Raw genomic sequence first — 12,147 nt, 5'->3', positions numbered from 1 at the left:
ATTTTGTAAATTTTAGTATTTATGATTTTGGAAGTAGGTGTAGGTGTCTCGGCATAAAAGAGCAGTTGTATTGTACTGGTTCTTGGATGTGGGCGCGAAAAGACAAGGACGAAGGGAGGAAGACACGTTTGTTGTCAGTAGCGCCAGTGTGTGTGTCTTCCTCCCTTCGTCCTTGTCCTTTCGCGCCCACATCCAAGAACCATGACAGACCAACAAGCCCGCATCGCTACCCTCGTGTATTGTACTGCCTTCTATGGAGAGCGCGCTGCATACCTCACATTGTTCCTTTTAGGTATATAACACATCTGATAACACATCAAATGTGCAATACTCTTCTCAGGCTATTGCAATGTTTTGTTACACACAATGAGTACAATGCATTGCCCTGAAAGATTACTGCACATACAATCATAAGAGTGTTTCAATACTGGCGAAATGACAAGAGAATGAAGTGAGTCGAAAGCAACAAGGCAGTATCAAAAAAGTTTATATGAGCAAAGCAATGCTGTAAACCATAGGAGTACTCTCAACGCGTAAGAACACAGGCTAAATGTCTAGAGAACGCAGATACACTCAAAAGAAATGAGGCGGTGTGATAAAAGTGAACTGTGCACTAGCTGAAGACTAAAACCGAAACTGTCCACCAGCAGTCCCAAACTGTCTGCCAGCACTCTCAACGTAAGTCCAGACAGGCTCCTCGGCCGAATGAGTGTGGTCTTGTGGGTCACAGGAGGGGCTACTTGATATGCTCAGTCCGATCGCTGTGTGCCTGGATTCAAGTAGAAAGGAAGGTAAAAAAAAAAAAATTAAGCCGGTACAGTAAAGGAATCGAGAGTTCATGAAACTGCTTGAACCAGAGAAACTTGTCGCATTGCTCTTTCTATTTTATGCCTTAAAATGGCTATCTTGCAAAACACATCAATGGAGCCCCAATTCTATGACTTTGAGAGGGCACCCAAAACTATCGTAAATTGAAAAAGTATTAAGATACGCAGAGACTGTCGGTCTTTCCCCCAAAAAATGTGACATGAAGGCGCACTGCTTCAAGAAAAGTAGATTAAATTCTTTAAAAAAAACATGACACCTAAGTAATTAACTGGAGGAGGTGAAAGTTAATTATTATCCAATGTAATATGTCTTTTCTCCAGGATAAAATGAGTCAGGGCATTAACTGCAGTGAAGAGTCAAGTACAAAGCTGAAACCTGCTACAAACGGCCTTCCATCAAGGGTGTCAAGTATGGTGTCATCATCATTAAATGGTGACGGAGAACATTTCTTGAAAGCTTGAGAACAATCATGCTGGACACGACTAAGCATTGTGTGTGATGCATTAGTTCCCAATCAGGTGCAAACAATGAAGCGCTGCTTTTATTAAAACTGCTAACATGAAAGGAAAGGTGTGTTATGCACTAAGTACGGCTACAAACGCTGTATTATATATATATATATATATATATATATATATAGGACAGACGATTACATTTAGGGCTCGTTTTCTCTGCGAGACTATATATATATATATATATATATATATATATATATATATATATATATATATATATATATATAGATAGATAGATAGATAGATAGATAGATAGATAGATAGATAGATAGATAGATAGATAGATAGATAGATAGATAGATAGATTTCCAAATACTAGCTTTCACACAACCTCGATGAGGTCCGTGTAGATTGTTTAGGTAACAGCCTTTGAATAAGCATGCGATCTAGCAGTATTCAGGAGCGAATTAAGGAACTGGATCACTGACTGCAATGAACTGCAAGAGAATTTCCCCATTCTATGAAGGCAAACTGTACTTTTCCCATTTTCTAATTTTCAATATAGGAGCTGATCAGTTCACCTAGCCGGTATCGCTACCTTACAGGGGACCCGCAACACTTTTTGAGCATGGTCAGAAAGCGCTGCCAATAGGTAGTCGAGGCTCCCGAGAACACACAAGCCAAATATTATATCGCAGCACGAGCCCTGGATTGCACAATAAATTCTCAGTCACCTAAACATTGCTCCCTCTTCTCTCGACAAATGATGTGTTAGTCCACAAATCATAGCGTGTTTGTGCACAGTTCCACCATTGGCTGATTTGAGCACGGCGCTTATTCCAACTAAGCTTTGGCATGCTAGGGAAAGAGAGAACAAGCAAGCGCACACAGCTAAACAAATAAAAACAGAACTACAGCTGCGACATACCACGAAAAACAACGCTAACAAATGCACAGTACTACAAAAGGACAGGCTAAACTAAGCTTATCATGGCTACTCTGGCAGCTACAAACCATTACATCAAGGAAACGAAGCAGAAGTAATGATGTCGATATCACCGAGGCATGCACGGCGATACAGAACTGTGCGTTTGGGAAAACGCGACTGCGAAAATAAACAAAAGCCTTTATTCACGCATTACACAACGGCCTTATTCACTAAAGGAAACGATAAGAGAACGTACCTTTGCTGGCCAATGGCCCACTGCCGGGGCGGACAGGGTTCTTGCTGTACGCGACACAGTACCCAACAGTGGTCTACGTCCATGCCAGACGACACGGTATGAACTATGGGTTTAGGAACACGCAACTGCGAAAAGAAAGAAAAACCTTTATTCACGCATTACACAACGGCCTTATTCACTAAAGGAAAGCATAAGAGAACGTACCTTTGCTGGCCAATGGCCCACTGCCGAGGCGACCGGAGTTCAGAAACTCTTCTACTGTTCTTGTTGCATGCGACACAGCCAGAGAACATCCACCACACAACACCCAACAGCGGTCAACGTAAGTGCACATACGTCAGATAAAAAGCGGCGGACAAACGTCGCTGCTGGCAGCGTTGGCCCTGGCAGGACCAAACCTCAAGACCCAACCACGACTGGTCCAAACAAACATGTACGCAATGTGCGTACATGTGCGAAAGGAAACGTGATGGCGATGGCGGTGATGGGGACGACGTCGACGCGTGTCACAACCATGGTCACAACTTAGGGAAAGATTATGTACAAATTAATGCTTTATATTGCCATTGCCACTCATTGTAATTTAGAAGTAACTGTACTAAGTTTTTACAAACGTAATGATTTTTTTGTACAAATCATGGCGGCCATGACGTATTTTGCGTTGCAAACGGAAGTAAGCATAGCCTTTGAGACTTAAAATGTAGGCTTCAAGATGTGGGCCGGGATCAACAAATATCACTCTCCCGTTAGAACGGGCGTCCGTGGATGGCCAGATAACATCACAAAAATAACACAAATAAAATGCACCGATGGTACAGTGTGCACAACTCATACCGTACCGACAGACACGGCGCCTTGCGGCGCAGAGCCGCAACCACGGTGCAGGGAGCATGGCCTCCGAGATTGGCAGGCGCGTGCACCGCCGGTAAAGTGTTCTAGAAAGGGGTAGTGGGCTGACTGGAGGCCGTGCACTGACGCACTTTATGTCTCACCTGGTAGATGGCGCCACCACCACCTGCAATGTAAGCGACGCGTTGCTGCCCTCAGCGCGAAGGTTAGTTTGCCAGCGCTTCAAGCACAAACTACTCTTGTGCAACCCCTGTGCATAGCCATTTTCGTTGCTTTTTTTTCTTTTGCGTGAGCATATTCTTGCTTTGGCCGTTGTTCTGGCGCATGAAGTATCGCTAAACATGAGCGCGTCATCAGCGGGCGCCGGATGCAATATATGCTGTAAACCGCCAGTTTTGTATTGCAGTAGCGAGCTCTCGCTTAAAAAAAAGATCTCGCAGTTTTATTGCGTTTAGATAATTAATTAATGTATGGGGTTTTACGTGCCAGAACAACTTTCTGATTATGAAGCACGCCGTAGTGGAGGACTGCGGAAATTTCGACCACCTGGGGTTCTTTAACGTGCACTGACATCGATTGCCTTTAGATAAAAGAGACTAATATTTTCATGCTAGCGTTTGTACTCGGTAGTCTCTTTAGTGAGGTCATACTCTCACTAAATAAAACAATATTACTACAAACTTAAGCACCTTACGCGCTCTCAGTTGATATATTCTCCTGAAAAGTGCAAGAAAATGTGTGGGAGTGCACAGCAGGAAAGACCTATCCTAATCATGCCCAAGAAATAAAAGACCGAAAGTAAGGGTAGACCATGCAATCAGATTTTGCTTCTTGAAGACCCCTCATATGCTGGAAATTATATTTGTGTAAGAAATTGCATGCAAACACCGCTATCAGTTGAGTGCAAAATTCAGTAAGCAATTCTGCTGACACTATAATATGCCTAAAAGGTTCATATGCACTCTTTTCTACAGAACTGTTTGTCCGCACTCCTGTATTTAGAAAAATGAATTTGTAATGAAGGTGTGGAAAAATGTAGACAACAATCGTTCGCGAAAATAAGTGAAAAGTTTATTTGGTGGGGCAGTACAATGACCTTATATACTCCACAAAAGCCATGCGTATCAATTACTTTCATTTTTTTTTTCAAAGTGAAAACAGATGGAAAAAAGCTGAAATAGCTTGAAGAGGGCCTTGCCCCATTGTGTACTTATCAGCGTGAGCGGCAAAAAGCATGTCTCCTAAAGCAGCCAAATAGATGCTAGAAAAATACTCACAAAGAGACGCTAAATATTTTCAATAGCATACTTAGCATAGCATAAGTTTAAAAAGTTCACAAAAGCACATGAATACTCAACACATATTGTTCACACAATAAGTGAAGACACTGAATCAGAAGAAATACTAAAAAAATGACAACTAATAGACACATTTCCATTCAAACACATGCATTTTTATACAGATCTACTGACGTTCTGGTAGATCATATTAATCGCATTGTTGATGGTACGCCAAGGACCAAAGCCACCATTCACAATTGAATTAAGGGTTTATTGCTATAGTATGCATGGCGAGTGGCAATTAACATACTATCTTGCTTGTTTTTCAAATCTGGCATTTTCTTGTATTTGGGTCAGTGAAACAGAAAAAGAATATTCAGAGAAGATTCATACTTCAAGTTTAACCTACAATTGTAAAATCTAAACGCAGGAACAATAATAAAATTTAAAAAATCTTCTATAGCAAGGAAAAAAAATTTAAGTGCAGCGGCTTATCTTGAAGTGCTTTGCTTTTTGGCGTTTGCCTGCTCTGTCTGTGTTTAGCCCCTTAATGTAAAAATGAAGTCGCGTAACAACATAGAATTGGATTATTTTTTGAGAGAGCATTGAGGCATGGCTTCGGCACCCAACCTCTTGCCAAAGCCTTGCTTTCACAATGGTCAGCACATCTAAAATGCTGTCTGCATGGAGTTCTTCACATGAAAAGCAGCCCGTGAACAAGCCTTGCTACCAATCTACATTATTCACAACTACAGGAACTGAAATATGAAACGTATTGACGAAGCAATGCTCGGCCGAAAACCTGCAGCGACGACGAAACACAGCAGCAGCCCTACAGCAGCGGGGCGAAGGCGCGAAGGCTCCCATTGCTGACGATGGTAGCGCCGCCACGCGGGCACTCAGGAAAACGAAAACTCGTTTACATTTTTTGCGCCGCGGCAACGTACCCTCTCCCCGGAGAGTGGGCTCACTACCCAATATTCTAGAACACTATAGACCAGAACACAGCGAATTCCATGCGCATCGCCATATTTGCATTGTGCGTCGCGCCATCTATCGCTCACGCGACGAAACAACACGCGCGGGCTGCCACGCCAGCAGACGCTACACAGAGCAAACGTGAAATTCCCGAAACTCAGCCCGTCGGAGAGTGTGTTTCGCGTCTCTTCTAGCCTGGACATTTTCGCTGATTCTATTGGAACATCAAGAACATCTTGCTCATGCCAGTCCACAATGTATACAGTACGTGCTGAGTGGGCTGCGGAAGCAACCTCGTCAGATACGTACGCTGTTACATTTGTAAAAAAACGTTTTCGCTGTAGTACGCGTGAATCGCAATTGCAGTGCAGCTCGCGAAAGAGTGAAACGATGTTTTGTTGCTCCATATTACAAGTTGTGCACAAAGTTTTGTGAAAGCTCATCATTTCAGCATGCATCGCGTAATAATTAGCGTGCAGTTTACGGCAGGGGCGTAGCCAGAAGTATTTTTCGGGGGGGGGGGGGGTTCAACCATACTTTATGTATGTTCGTGCGTGCGTTTGTATGTGCGAATGTATATATATACGAAAGCAAAACTGAAAAATTTCGGAGGGGATTGAACACCCCCTGCCCCCCCCCCCCTGGCTACGCCCCTGCTTTACGGGTAGTTTCGAGGAACGCAATTTTTTTTCACGAGCGCTCTTACAATAACGCGTCTTGCTCACAAAAGCGTGCTATCAGAGAGTATAACCTTCATTATCGTTCAGCGATCCCTTTTGGAAGCTACCTGAGCGATTTTATTCTTGTAACGATGGTGCTTTACAAGCGAAACTGTTACTCTTAGTTAAGCCGGTTAGCTACGCCTGCGACGTAAAGAACACTGGCGCGAGTACTGTTTACTTACGTGCCAATATATGTATTATGTGCAGCTTGATGCCTCATGTCCAAATAAATTCGGGGACATGAAACACTGAAATGAAAGCACGAAATTCTGGCCAGCTGTTGAGGTGCACCGTGCCATTTATTACCTTTTGAAGACGAAATCTCGAAGGCGTGCATGCCATCAAAAGCACTAAAGCTTAATACTACGTTGAAATTGGCAAAGCATGCTGATTGCTTGTGCTTGAAAGCACTACCTTGCACTAGATTTTCGTCAAAGGAAACGCTCAAAGGTATGAAGTGCACCCCCACACAAAGCTGACGCCTGCCTTCAACCCAGCTGCGTGTCACGCAAATTAGGTTCGCAAAATGAAATAGGTGGGCATCACGCCGCAGAAAACACACAGTTAGTGCACTTACTCGCGCATTTTCACTCGGCTCCTAGTTTTTTTGCTTGAATCACAGTTATCCACTCGCGGCGAAGCTGAAAACACCGCACCGGCACTATTTCCGTGGCGCGTCGTAATCGTCGCCGGCAACGCTAATATCCTCTTGTTGCGCCGCTTGTTTTTGCATCCAAAGAAGACACAGTAGTGCCCAGACGAGCTCTTATACACTGAAGCGGCGTGAACGGGTACTTTTTCGCACTTTAATGCCTCAGAACTGCAGCCTGCGCTGTTTACTTGGTGCTGCCCGCGCGCGCCTTGGCAGCCCGGCGTCTGGGTGCGAGAGTATCCGCTCGGCTCGCCAGCAGCCTGGGTGCGAGACAGGCGTGCTCTGGTGTATACCGCCGGTTAATGTCGGAGGCCACGCAGAAAGGAAAACCAAAAAGGGACGGGAAAAAAAAAAACCGCGAGCCGCTTAGAGGTGGGGGAACACGCAGCGCGCGCCTTTGGCAGCGTTGAGGAGCAGACGACAGCGGTGTTTTCATCAGCAAACGCCCAATTTATTCCGTTCTTTTTCTTTCTCTTTTGTTGCATCCGTTTCTGCGAGCTAACGCGAGGAATCAATGCCAGACTTCAGTGGATGCGCCGATTTAGTGTCGTTGAAACATTCGTTGATTATTCCTAATCCCTTGAAGGTCGGTGTTTTGTGAAAAATAAGCACAAATGTGCGCCGTCTGTCACTGACGTCCAAAATGCGTCCATCGTTCACACAGCGTACATGTGCATTGTACGTCCGTTACAATAAGCCTTTGTATATCTTTTAGACGTCCACATTGCGCAAAGCGAAAATTGGACATCTTTCAGACGCAAATAAGACATCTTCTTTCGTCCTAGATGTTTGGATTATACCGCTACGTACCATGGACATTCGTGGTTTACTGGGCTCCAGGACTCGTTGTACATACTTAGGAGCACGTGTCGCGCCTTCTCTCCAAGGTTTCCGAGCGCTGAATATGTCACATCGTCAGGCTCCGGAGATGATGAGCGCCTGCAGCTTGCCTGTGCCGCTTCAAGCTCCTCCATTGAGTACATGAGGTCCATGCGGGACTCCCGAGAGGCAGGAGTGACGCATTGTATAGGTGCACATGTAGCCTGAGTGCAAATCAATATCGCGCAGAATTCTTCAGCCACCTCAATCTCTCTTCGACCCTGCTTCAGAGCGAGAGACTTGAAAGGGAAACGCTGATGCGGTAGATCACGAAATCCACGAACGGCCCTCCATATTTTAAACAAACGCTGACGTGGATCCAAGGACTCACAGAATAGCTTCCATCTTTTATATTGAAGTGCGTCAATACGGCGCTGAATCTTCTTTTGCAGCCGTCTTGCCTCCATGAGCTCGTGCATTGATTTGGTTCGTCTGTATCTTCTTTCCGCGCGCCTGTGAATCGCCCGTAGGCCCTGCAATTCGGCTTCAAATTCATGGTAATTCGGAAAAGGCTGAAAGGTGCGCGTAGCCTCTTTTATGGCGTTGCGAATGTCATAGTCAAAACCTGACGGAACCGTACCTTCACAGGTTTCCTCCATGTGCAACCGGAACGCTGACCAGTCAGTAGTTCGTCGGAGAGCGGTAAAGGTGCCCTTGGATAGTCCCTTTAACTTCAGATAAGTAGGAAGATGGTCACTTCCGTGACATTCGATATCGCGAACCATTTTACGTGTCTTTCCCGATGCCAAGAGACCATGGTCAAGTCCAACAGCTGCTGTATGTAGTTCCCCGCAGATATGTTGGACTACCATCGTTGAGGCAGCATAGATTGTGCTGTTTCGCAAATAATGCCAATCTTCTTCCCCTAGAATCCATCTTCACGCTGCTCCATAGTGGATGAGGGGCATCAATATCTCCAGTGAGAATCCAGGGACTAGGCGTTGATGTTAACACGTTATGCAGGCGTTTGAAATCAAAGCGACTTGAAGGAGAAATATATACAGCAACAAGAGTGAAGGTAAGCTCCTTCGTTTTCACTATTAAGCAAACGTACTGGTTGCCATTGTTAGGTGGCACTGGGTGCTCCACGTATGTAAGTTCACATCTAATACATACAACAATGTTGCTTCGTTCACCGCAGGTCGATGACAAGAATGACTCATAACCAGATATGCGGAGAACGGTCTGAATGTTCGCTTCAAAAATTACGGGAATCGGGAACTGATTCTCAAAGACGAAGGCCCTCAAGTCAGATATTCCGGGTTTGAGGCCACGGGCATTACATTGAAAAAGAGACGCTCTCTTGACTTCACTGCAGAAACACACCGATGAGTGGGCCATAGCTTGAAACGCTGGTCTCAAGCACTGGGGTCAGAGCATCCAGTACTTGTAGAGCGCTGCGAGCAGCCGGAGTGTCCATGTTCGTCAGTAGTAGGCGCATGACATTCGTGAGAGAAATTAGCATGGTGATCACTTATGAGTCTCTCTCTCGCATCTCGTCATCAGCCGCGACATTAGAGTTCAGTGGGCGAATACCCTGCTGTTGCTCCGACGCTTGACATGTCTGCTGTAGTGCTGGCCATACCTCACCTGACGAAGCCGATGCGGCATAACCGCTTTTTCCACGGATGGTCTTGTCCGTATTTGGGTTGGTTGGAGGAGTAGGATGCGGAGGGGAGGAAGGAGTCGCTGCAGGACGTGACCTCCCCCTTAGGCCAGACGATGACCTTCGTTTACGCGGACGCCGACGCCTTATGGCGGTGGCAGCATCTCTGTGTGATGATCCGTCACGGACCATCTTCCTCAATATCTGCTGCTCCTTCTTTAGCAGCCGGCACTCTTTCGAGGATGCAGCCTGAGGACCCTGGCAATTGGGGCACTTGAGCTCTGTTGCGTGGCAAGTGTCAGAGTCGTGTGACTCGGAACACCGTGGGCATACTGCTGAATGTCGGCATGCTGCCCTGACGCTTCCGATCCTCTGACATCTTCTGCATTGCAGGGGCTTGGGTATACTTGGGTATAAAGAGGCCTACCTTAAAATGGGATGGTAGGTGAAGATGAGTCTCACACAATTCGAACTGCCAAGGCGTCGAGTGTGTAGTATGGTAACGCCATCTGTCGCTGGCTGGAATAAAATCGGCAAGTCGCTGTCGATAATTGATGTGTCAATGTCGTAGACAACCCCAGCGGTGGGGTCGGTGCTCTGTGGAACGACGTAGTGGACGTTAACATCGCTGAGGTTTTTTATTTTCATCAGAGCGTCGAGAGCGCTTCGGTTGTGAACATCAACTGCAAGGACATTTTTTAGCTTATTGACTCTGATATCGTTTATCTATCCTGGAATGAGAGCTTCCAGAGACATAGAGATGCGTTGCCGATTAAGCCGGTTGAGATTGTCCGTACTTGTATCAGGTACCAATAGAATAGTGTGCGCTGACGGCCTCCGCTGTGGCATCACAGTTGACTTACTTCATGACGACCGTCCGCTGATGTTTCTTCTTTTTGCCTTTCGGTGGGAAACTCTTTCGAAGCCTTCTTCGTCAGAAGCGTCGTCACTTGAGCACGAGTACAGCACGGTGTCATCCCTGCCGGCTTGACTCTGGGGGCAATTTCTCTTCCTGGCACCGGCTCCTGCCGATGTCGTGATGTCGCGTCGGCACTCTGCGGGCTCCACTTCCATTGCCGAAGCAACGGGAGTGGTGTCTCCCAGTATAACGCCGGAAAAAATTGAAAAACTGCAGCGGAACGAAATAGCGTTCTGGCCCAGAACCACTTCGTCTTCCTTCCATATATACAAAAAGTGTCGTGCCAACGAGATGAGGCGAAAGGAAACATGCAAAGTGTGCTTCCCGATGAGGCTTACATCTGAGATCATGAAAACGGGAAAAAAGTGGGCTCGGTAAGACAATCGTGAGAAAGAGCGCCACAGAAATACATCATGTAAAGAACATGTAACAAGCATCAAGTATGTAACAATTGCATGCTGCTATGGCAGTGAAAATAACGCGTAAGTATATAAACGGAATCTAGTGAAAAACACCCAAGGAAACAAAGAAAGCGTTTCAAGAAATATGTTGCAATTAGATATTAAATGCATATAAGCGTAAAAAAAGAACTTCAGGCAATTCATTGCGAGGACATGTACAGAAATCATAAAATATAAATACAAAAAGAAACGTTCATTCAGTCTGGATCAAAAAGTAGCTTTACTTTTTCTCTAAAATGATGAACTGATCTGCTAAAAAATTAGCGCCGTTTAGCGCCAATAAATTTATTTATTTATTTATTTATTTATTTATTTATTTATTTATTTATTTATTTATTTTTCGAACAATACAAAAGCATTGCCCGCGGTCAGGACAAAAGGAGGTGGTTAGACCCCTGACGTGGTCCTAATGAGGGAAAGCATAGGCGTGCGCAGGGTGCCCCATCAGGAGGGGGGGGGGAGTGAGCGAAGGTTCATCGCAGCGCCCCCGCCCTACTAAATCAATGTATGGGGCCGATTTTGCGCCCCCCCCCCCGTATTAGGTGGTTAGAAGGGGCGGCTGCCCTCCCCCCTCCCTCCCCCCCGTGCGCACGCCTATTGGGAAACGGGGCCAGGGCTGCGTTCCTCTTGATCTAGTCCCTCGTTCTTCGTTCGTGCTAAACGCCCAGAATTTTTATGGTCTACTGTACAATATTGAATGGAACTGAAGTAGACCTCGTTCAAAAGGACGACATCATGCAAGTAGACGAGACAGCTCTGCCATTCCAGGCCTGCCAATGCTGTGTCGATTACCCTCGGAACACCTAAGGCGCCGAGCAAAGTCCGAAGAAGGCGGCTTTCTCTCGATCCCTCAAGTCGACTTCAGTTTGCTCGAAGCCCGTCTCCATCGACAAGGAGTACCTTGCTTTGCACAGTCGGTCCAACGTGTCGTCTATCCGTGGGACGGGGTACACGTCCCTCTTCGTGATTTTGTCAAATGATGATAATCTACGCAGGACCGCGTGGATGCGTCCTTCTTCACTAATACCACTGGTGACGCAGTGACGCTCACAGACTCTTGGATGGCTGTATAGTTTCACCACGCAGCAGTTCTTCGCATTGTAGCTTCACGGCCTCGTGTTTGCGTGCAAAAACTCGGTATGGGCTCTGACGCAGTGGACGGGCATATTCTTCGCTTCTAATGTGGTTCTTGGCGACAGGGCTTTGTCACATTCTTGACGACAACCAGAAGGAGTCCTTCTAGTGCCAGAGCTGTTCTTTCAGCTGTTCCTGTTTCGGACTGACGTCGAGAGCTGGTTCAAAAGCTTTCATCATCGGAGTATGTTCGGTAGAAC

The 12,147-nt window shown here is 46.0% G+C and overlaps 1 long non-coding RNA gene across 1 annotated transcript; it reads right to left on the bottom strand.

Moving 5' to 3' along the window:
- Nucleotides 1–670: 670 nt before the first annotated feature.
- Nucleotides 671–2,737, bottom strand: LOC119397822 (uncharacterized). Its single transcript, XR_005184614.2, has 3 exons — nucleotides 2,672–2,737; nucleotides 2,468–2,592; nucleotides 671–769 (listed from the first exon to the last, which is right to left on the bottom strand). It is a non-coding gene; the product is annotated as an uncharacterized LOC119397822 (long non-coding RNA).
- Nucleotides 2,738–12,147: the final 9,410 nt, after the last annotated feature.

The sequence above is a fragment of the Rhipicephalus sanguineus genome, chromosome 6 (genome assembly GCF_013339695.2).
Source record: "Rhipicephalus sanguineus isolate Rsan-2018 chromosome 6, BIME_Rsan_1.4, whole genome shotgun sequence".
NCBI classification, from domain to species: Eukaryota; Metazoa; Arthropoda; class Arachnida; order Ixodida; family Ixodidae; genus Rhipicephalus; species Rhipicephalus sanguineus.
Note: the sequence above shows the minus strand (reverse complement) of the source record. Positions and strands in the feature narration are given on the sequence as shown.